Raw genomic sequence first — 9,418 nt, forward strand, 5'->3', positions numbered from 1 at the left:
TCACATGTCTGCCATTAAACTTTCTGAAAGCTTTGTCTCCAGGCACATGGTCATGCATGCTTTGTTTCATTCATTAACTCACTCACTGAAATGTATTCTATCTGGTTTATTCCCTGAATGCTGACCTACAACAGAAAGTGGTTTTAAACCCAACTCCCTCACTCACTCTCATTAAAGGCACACTATCACATCACACTTCTCTAAAAATCAATTTTGTATTTCTCTCATCAGTACTAATTATCAGCCCCCCAGCGAAGCTACCATATAATTTATTCCGAAAAAAATTAAGATTACAATCTGAAATTAAAAAGGTCGAAGAAATTAATGCAACGTTGCATTAAATTGACTCTCCTCTACCGAACAAACTTTATTTCAAACGAACTCCATAGAGTTATGTCCCATGGAATACTCTTTACAAATATCCTATAACGGAACTTGTGATTGAGGCCAGTTCCTCAAACACAGACAACACCACATGCCACAGTTTTCGATGTACGGAGCAATCATTTACATTCCATATATGGCAATTGTTGTCTGTTTGGAAGCTGTTCACCTCAAAATTTCAATAATTGATTTCAGGCAAGTCGTAAGGGATAATAAGACTTACATGGTATCAATAGGAAGCTAAAGTGAGAGCATATCCCCAATATATATATTATAGACCAAAATATTGTCAAAAAAGCATGACATTGTGGCTTTATGTTATTCATTCATCCATTCCTGTCCTCACTTCACGATTCACAAGTTCCAACATCAAGATTCCTTTATGAGTCATGAGTTAAAATCAGTCTTTTGGGGTTCTAGATTCATAAGTTAAGAAGACTTTAGTGTGAAGTATTTATGATTGTCCTTATTCCGACATAAATAATGTTCCTATAATCTGTCGTCAATCTCTACCATCAGTCTGACACCTCTGGTTTCTGCCTAAATGAGCTGATGATTTATGTGAATAAATGTGAAACATGATGAAATATGAAAGTTATTGAAATAACATAGGTATTACATGAGTATTTTGTTTCTGTGAAGGAAAAATGACTCTTCAGTATTTTTGTTGCTAAACTTCAAGATTAGATTTGATTGATAGTCCATCTTTGTTCATCTTTGTTCATTGTTCATCATTGTCCATTTTCTATCATTGTACATCATTGTTCATCATTGTTTTCATTGTTTCTTTTTGTCGATATTGTTCTGTGTTCTTCATGGTTCGTCTCACTGTAGAATTATGCAGAGTTCTGTCCCTTAGGTATGCCAGGATGCTGTCTGTTTTTTTGGAGTCCCAGTTTGCCCTGATATTATTCCTGATTTGATTTCTCCAAAGTGGCCAACATATAAGGCTTGCATCACTTTGAGATACCCATCCAATCATTCAATTCTCACTCAAGCCCATGTTGGTGTATCTCCCTGTGCTCTGTTCCAAGGTTTCATATCCTTGACTGACAAAGTACCATGTGCTGTATTGCCAACCTGCCTTTTCTAAGCAACAAGTATACTTCTTTGTCTTGACGTACAAGATCCCTGGGGACATTCCTGTGCACATGGGTGGTTGGAGTTAATTAAACTTGGATGTCAAATAGAATGTGTACCTATGCTTGTTTACAAGGTTAGAGATGAATATGTTATTGATTTGTCACACTTTGCCAAAAGACGGATATACCATTAATTTCAACATTGAAATATAGGCTTCCACATACCAAGTATGTCAAGGAATACCTCTAGACTGGCATCACCATTCAGTGTAACAATAGCATGTTTACTCACTGATCACTTTGAGTACACATGCTTCTTGCTATGCTAAATTCTTTTTAGGGACTGGTCATTTAATATTGTGTGGAGGCAAAGGTTTTTGTATGGAGACCAAGATTCAGTTATAGCTGCAAAACCAGGTGATCTTATGACAGAGTGACCCAAATTATATTTTCTTAAAAGCAACCTTCAACAATATAATTTGTGTCATGGGCAATTTTGTTCCACCATATGAAGCGTAATTACTTTTTTCTAACATTTCTGGGGCAATTTTAATGAAAATATCACAGGCCAGTTCAGAATAACAAACGGTCAATCCCTCGGTTCACTGTCATTTCCAGGAATGATCAGATGATGAATGACTCATGCCTCAATATTGAAACATAATATAAATTATCGTATCATTTTGTACCATTGTGTATGTACCACTTAGATGGTATATATTTTTCACAATATTTCACATTTTTTATACAGGTGAGCTACAGTGCCTTTGTTCTTATGAACCATCAATTTAACTTGTTCCTCCATAATCAGCAATTTTACCGACTGTGATGGAATAAAATCTTTTGTCTTTGTCATTGCTTTTGGTTCTGTAAAACCATTGATAACTCATGTGATCATGCGACAAGATAACATCCAGAGAAACTCCCGGAGGGGCTGAACTCTTTGTATCCATGGGACAAAGTATCACCTAGGGAGACGGAAGGGTCTAAGGTCTTTGTACCCGTGTGGAAAATAGAACTAAACACCCAACAAGACCAGAAGGGTCTAAGGTCTTTGTACCCGTGTGGAAAATAGAACACCCAACAAGACCAGAAGGGTCTAAGGTCTTTGTACCCTGTGTGGAAAATAGAACACCCAACAAGACCAGAAGGGTCTAAGGTCTTTGTACCCATGTGGAAAATAGAACACCCAACAAGACCAGAAGGGTCTAAGGTCTTTGTACCGGTGTGGAAATAGAACACCCAGGGAGACCAGAAAGGGTCTAAGGTCTTTGTACCCATACAGAAAATGGAACACAAGGGTGAGCAAAAGGGTTTAAGGTCCTTGTACTTGTATGGAAACAGAACACCACGGCAGACCAGAAAGGCCCTGTCTGTAAAATTGTGGGAAATTAGACATCACCAATAGGCAATACTTGGAAGTATTCCGGCTGTATGACCTGCAACCTGTAAATGATTGAGTCTGGACCAGACAATCCATTGATTGAGATCATGAACATCAATTTAGACAATGGGGATGATGATATGTCTGTTAGTCTGACCACACAAACCCATTAGTGGCATTGTACAACAGTCATGGGATGCAAGTGAGAGACAAGTATTAGCTCCTTAAAACCAATTTTAACCAGATCTACATTTATGGATAACAACTTCTTTTATTTTGTAATAGTGACATTTCAGTACAGATTCTTGTACCATAGTCCATTGTACTTCTAACATGCCACTCAAAGAAGTTACATGAGAATAGAATGTTGCACTGCCTATAACCAAGATCAAACTTATTCTGTACAACAATAGGGAAGTGTTTTTGTTTCCTACATAAAAACAACACTCTTTCATCTGAAACCTGTTGAATCTTTTTATAGACTTACATCTAATTACAACAGGTTGACAGCCTTCTGTCTACAGGTCTCCATTGTGGGAGTCTATTTATGTCCCCATCAGCTGACTACCGTCTGTGGACGTTCCCACTGCCAACAGCTGAAGTTCTATTTGTATCAGTAATTAACTTATCCAGCCTGACTGCCAATGTAGTCTCAGTTTAGAATAAAAAAATATTAAAATAGTTATTTTCATGTTCGGCAGGTAGAACGCCGCCCTGAATAGACCTTTGATGAAAGACTTCGGTTCAGTTGCAGCTGTTGTTTCTCATTGTCCAGAGTTTTATGTGCCTTCTTTGAAATTTAAATTTACTATGCCACTAAAAAAGATAAGGATTTTCCATTCATTGATATTACATTGGTCATGCTATTCTTCACTATAGCTGCCATGACAGATTATATACTTGCCACATAAAGAAACTGTGCATTGTCAAAATATTATCCCAGTTGATAAGTACGGTAACAATGTCAAAGGTACATATAAACTTTAATGGAGGGATCATGAGACCATAACAAATCGGGAGAATTTAAATTGAAAAGTCAATCACAATGACGTCACGTGTCCACAAGCGGGACAGGGGTCAAACGACCATGTCACAAGCTCAATAACTGGTATGTCCACCATCAGCATTGAGAACAGCAGTGCATCGACAACGCATAGAGCCTATCAAACGTGCAAGGAAGGCTTGTGGGATGTCACGCCAGATTCTCTCAAGTTCTGTTGCAAGGTCAAGGACGTTATCTGGCGGATGAGGAAGATGGTGTAGACGTCGATCCATCTCGTCCCAAACATGTTCTATCGGGGAGAGATCCGGTGAATTTGCAGCCCAAGGCAGTAAGTCAACGTTGTGGTGTTGCAAGAAATCCATAGCAACCCTTGCCGTATGAGGGCGGGCATTGTCCTGTTGGAATGTTAACCCAGGGCCATGACGTTGCAGAAAAGGAATTGCCACAGGTCGAAGAATCTGATCCCTGTAGCCCACACCAGTTAAGTTGCCCTGAACAATCACCAAAGGAGTTCTTTGGCGCGCTGTTATTCCACTCCAAATCATCACGGAACCACCACCAAAGCGATTCCTCTCCAAGACACAGGCCTGTGCATAACGTTCTCCCACGCGTCTATAGGCACATTGACGTCCATCACTATGGGAAATGTTAAACCTGGACTCATCTGTAAAAACAACATTTCTCCACCAAAACAAGGGTCTGTGGACATGATTTCAGCACCACATTCGGCGAGCTTGTCGATGACGTTGTGTCAGGATTGGCCATATGGCGGGACGTTGTGGTCTGATCCCGTGATGACGTAAACGTTGTCAACTGTGTTGGGGTGGATACGGCAAAGTCCTGGGATGGTTCGGGCAGTCATCACTGCAGTCTGAAACCTGTGGCGAAGATGGGTCACCCTTATCCATCTGTCATGTCTTGGCGTTGTTACGCGTGGACGTCTAGAACGTGGCCGATCGATGACGTCATTTGTGTTCTGGTAGCATCTCACCAGTGCAGAAATGGTGTTCTGGTGGCAGTGGAAATGTGCAGCCACTTGTCGTTGAGACATTCCCCCACGGACCATCCCAATGGCCTCATGACGTTGTGCAGACGTGAGCCTTGGCATGCTATGCGTTTCAATAGCCGTTTAATTTTTTTAATGATTGCAAGGACAGGGGTTGAGCTTTCCAAAGTGACAGTATTGTGTGGCATTCATTTGCTCTGTTTCTCTTTCCCGGAATGCACGTGCAACAAAGTATTGCACATATCAAGGACGAACCCACTGATGTCACGGAACGTGGCACGTGCATGCATGTTGGATACATGTCACTAAACTCTGAGTTTAAATCCTTATGTGTCTACACAGGTTTGATAAATTTAGATTTTAAATTTTTGTATGCACAGTTTCTTTATGTGCCTAGTATATATTGAAATGTGTAGTAGCAGTGATATGAACAATTTCTGGTGGTCCCTGACTTGTTTTGAGTAGCATAGTTATGAGTTTGTTTTATTAAGTGGAAGAGTAGCCCAATGTTTATATCTTGCAAACGAAAAACATTCATTTCCTCCAGTACGCTGAAATATTCTGCTGTATAGAAGAGATATAACTACTGTTTCATTCTTAACATCAACACACTTTCTCGGTAAAGTAGAGATACTAGTGGGGCGGTGGGGTAGCCTAGTGGTTAAAGCGTTCGCTATTCGCGCGAAGACCCGGAATCCCCACATGGGTACAATGTGAAGCCCATGGGTACAATGCTCTTATGTGAAGCCCACATTCAGTTGAGATATAGATTTTGGTTTGTTATAGAACATCAGCATAGAACACCAGTCTGATGTTGCTGGAATATTGCTCATGCGATAAAGTTTGTTATAGCAGCATAGAAACCAAAGATTTTGGTCAACATCAGTCTGAGATATAGATTTGGGTTTGTTATAGAACATCAGCATAGAACACCTTATGTGGTTTGTTATATAGATACCTGTGTTGGTATAGAACATCAGCATAGAACACCAGTCTGAGATATAGATTTTGGTTTGTTATAGAACATCAGCATAGAACACCAGTCTGAGATATAGATTTGGGTTTGTTATAGAACATCAGCATAGAACACCAGTCTGAGATATAGATTTTGGTTTGTTATAGAACATCAGCATAGAACACCAGTCTGAGATATAGATTTTGGTTTGTTATAGAACATCAGCATAGAACACCAGTCTGAGATATAGATTTTGGTTTGTTATAGAACATCAGCATAGAACACCAGTCTGAGATATAGATTTGGGTTTGTTATAGAACATCAGCATAGAACACCAGTCTGAGATATAGATTTGGGTTTGTTATAGAACATCAGCATAGAACACCAGTGAGATATATTTTGGTTTGTTAACATCAGCATAGAACACCAGTCTGCGATATAGATTTTGGTTTGTTATAGAACATCAGATATAGATCTTTAGATTTTTGTTATAGAACATCAGCATAGAACACCAGTCTGCGATATGATTGTAGAACATCAGTATAGAACACCAGTCTGCGATATAGATTTGGGTTTGTTATAGAACATCAGATGCCAGTGTGACATAGAAAGAACTACAGTCCGTCTTTGAGACAAAATGATACCGATGGATTGCAATCTAACACAAAAACAAATAGACATAAAAGAATCAAACCAACGCGGACTGCAATAAAAACAACAAACCAACTCTAGAAAAAAATTGCATAATTTGAGTCACAAAAATAAAAATGTTGTTTAAGAAACTGTCATCATTTATCTGTGTCTTCCCAGTTTGTTACAAGGGCGCATTGGCAACTAAAGGAGCAGCGCGATAAAGTGAGATGCACAGGCAATAATGACCCTCCCATTACACTTCTCATTGACTGTACATGAGACACCAGTGTGATATAGAACATGCACATTTAAATCTGTCTGTCCTCCACTGGTTTGTTTCGGTGGGCTTGTGTCTGCTTCGGATTTGTATGAGACTGGAAGTTCTGTTTATGTCACAAACTCCTCTACAGGAGGGCACATCAGAGCCTGCTGTTAGGAGCTGGACACAGAAGACAACAGAACAACCCCGAATCTGTAGTGAAGGATTGGCCATTCCTTCCTTTGTTGTTTAACGCTGGACTCAGCAATATTCCAGCTATATGGTGGAGGTGTGTAAATAATTTGAGTCTGGACCAGACAATCCAGTGTTCAACATCATAAGAATAGATAAGCATTGGGATACGATGACATGTGTCAACCAAGTCAGCGAGTCTGACCACCCAATCCCGTTAATCAACTCTTATGACAAGCCTGGGTTGCTGAAGATCAGTTCTCAAGATATTCATGGGAATTCCATGTATTGATGGATGGGGTTGAGGATGATAAAAATTCAGTGTCAAGGTGAAAGTCATCCAAATTATGAGAGTGAGTTGAGTTTTATGCCGCATATATCAGCAATATATGGCGACAGTCTGTAAATAATCATGTCTGGACCAGACAATCTAGTGATCAACAGCATGAGCATCGATCTGCTGCAATTGGGAACCGATGACATGTGTCAACCAAGTCAGCGAGCCTGACCACCTGATCCCGTTAGTCAGCCTCTTACAACAAGCATGGGTTACTGAAGATCAATATTCTAACCCGGACCTTCACGGGTCTCCAAATTATGAGAAGTGTAATGGGAGGGTCATTATTGCCTGTACACTAGTGATACCACCTCAATAGAAAACAGCTCTAGATATACTCTATTACTTTTGTCAGTCAAATATGTCAAATAGTACAAACTGTAATCTGCTATAATTAGCCACCATTGTGACCAGCTGATCCAATTACTGTTCACTATGGCGACAGTTGGTGAAGTTAGGGCATGAATAATTATATATTGATGTTCATGACTTTGGAACAACAAAATTGTGCTGCAATTTGTCATGCTTCATGTTTGGTTCACCTGGAATGAGAGTGTATGTGAGCTTGTAGTTACAGTTACAGTTTTCATTTTGAGAGAAAGAGTTGGGTTTTACGTCACTTTTAGCAATATTCCAGGAACATAGTTACATAACAGTGAGGGACACCATCAATGGTACCCATCTCAGGACTTGAACTCGGGTCTTCGGCATGGAGAACAAACACTTCAAGTGTTTCAAGAGGTTTGAATGTGATTTTTTACCAACATGGCAGCCATTTTGTAAAACCCGAAATATGTAACATATATGTATACACTATGAGAATAGGTGGTCAGGAAGAGTTGCTTCCCTTTGGCATAGCAAAATCTTGAGATTCTAGGTTCAAATGTCAGGTAAATAGATGGCTATATTCTTGGTATTTTAAGAAGCCTACCATGTGGGTTACTTGATAAATGTTTGTTAATAAGTCATCAGTATTAATGAAGAAGGTCTCAGCAGCCCATTCTTGTTGTAAGAGGCAACTAACAGGATCGGGTGGCTCACTGACTTGGTTGACACTATCATCGTATCCCAATTGTGTAGATCAATGCTCATGATGCTGATCACTAGATTGTCTGGTCCAGATCGATTATTTACAGACCGCCATCATATAGCTGGAATATTGCTGAGTGCGGCATTTAACAACAAAAAAACAAACAAATTAATGCAGAAGCTATAAGGATATCATAAACTGAGTAAATGTTTTGTTAAATGCCTGTCTTTGTTGACATTAGTTGTGATGAAAATAGTACTGTTTCCAATGTCACCTGGATATACCCAGGTGAGCTACTGTACTGAGTCACTTTCTTGCCATATACTCACTCATGTTTACATGTAGAATTGCTACATCGTATACAATCAATATGTATTTCAGTGCAGGATACCAGCTGCGTAGAAACCTCTGTTATTATTTTTTTTATCAAATTCATAATTACCATTATGATTATGATAATATAATTTGGCAAATATTCCCGAAATATTCATAAGCCAGGACATCTTATCTTTCTTTCTTTACAAAGAGAGTTTAATATAAACGCCTTTCCTATCAACATAACACTAAATATTATCTATGCACATAAACATACATTGTGCTCTGTATTTGCAGGGTTTTTTCATACAGACTTGTCAGCAATGTGAATTAGCACAATACATTTATTATAAGTGTTTCTGTGCTCTGCAATTGTTGGATCCCAGCTGTGGTGTATATCGTGATATATATTCTGACATATATTGACTAATCAGGGTATATTGCTGGAGGGGCGCTATAGGTTCTTCATAGGGAATATTGATGTCAGATAAGCCAACAGTTTGGCCTTGTTTTCAGTGGGTATTATTCAAACATTGTATTTCTTGTTAAAAGCAATATGTGTACTGCAAAAACACAATATTATACTGACAAAATTTAACAATTTTAATTACAATATGATCTCTTTAAAAAGTAGAGGTGTACGATACCGAAGTTTCACGATACGATATGATACGTATTGCGATATCATGGAACGATACTATTCGATACGATGCATATCACGATATGCTATCATTAGTTATTTTCTTTAAAAAAGTGTATTTTGATAACAAGAAACAGTGTAAATTTTGACATAACTGTCAATTTCTGGTGAAAATTCACAATGTTAAGGTCAACGATA

The sequence above is a fragment of the Haliotis rubra genome, unplaced genomic scaffold (assembly GCF_003918875.1).
Source record: "Haliotis rubra isolate DU_JTF1 unplaced genomic scaffold, ASM391887v1 Scf148, whole genome shotgun sequence".
In the NCBI taxonomy this organism is placed as follows: domain Eukaryota; kingdom Metazoa; phylum Mollusca; class Gastropoda; order Lepetellida; family Haliotidae; genus Haliotis; species Haliotis rubra.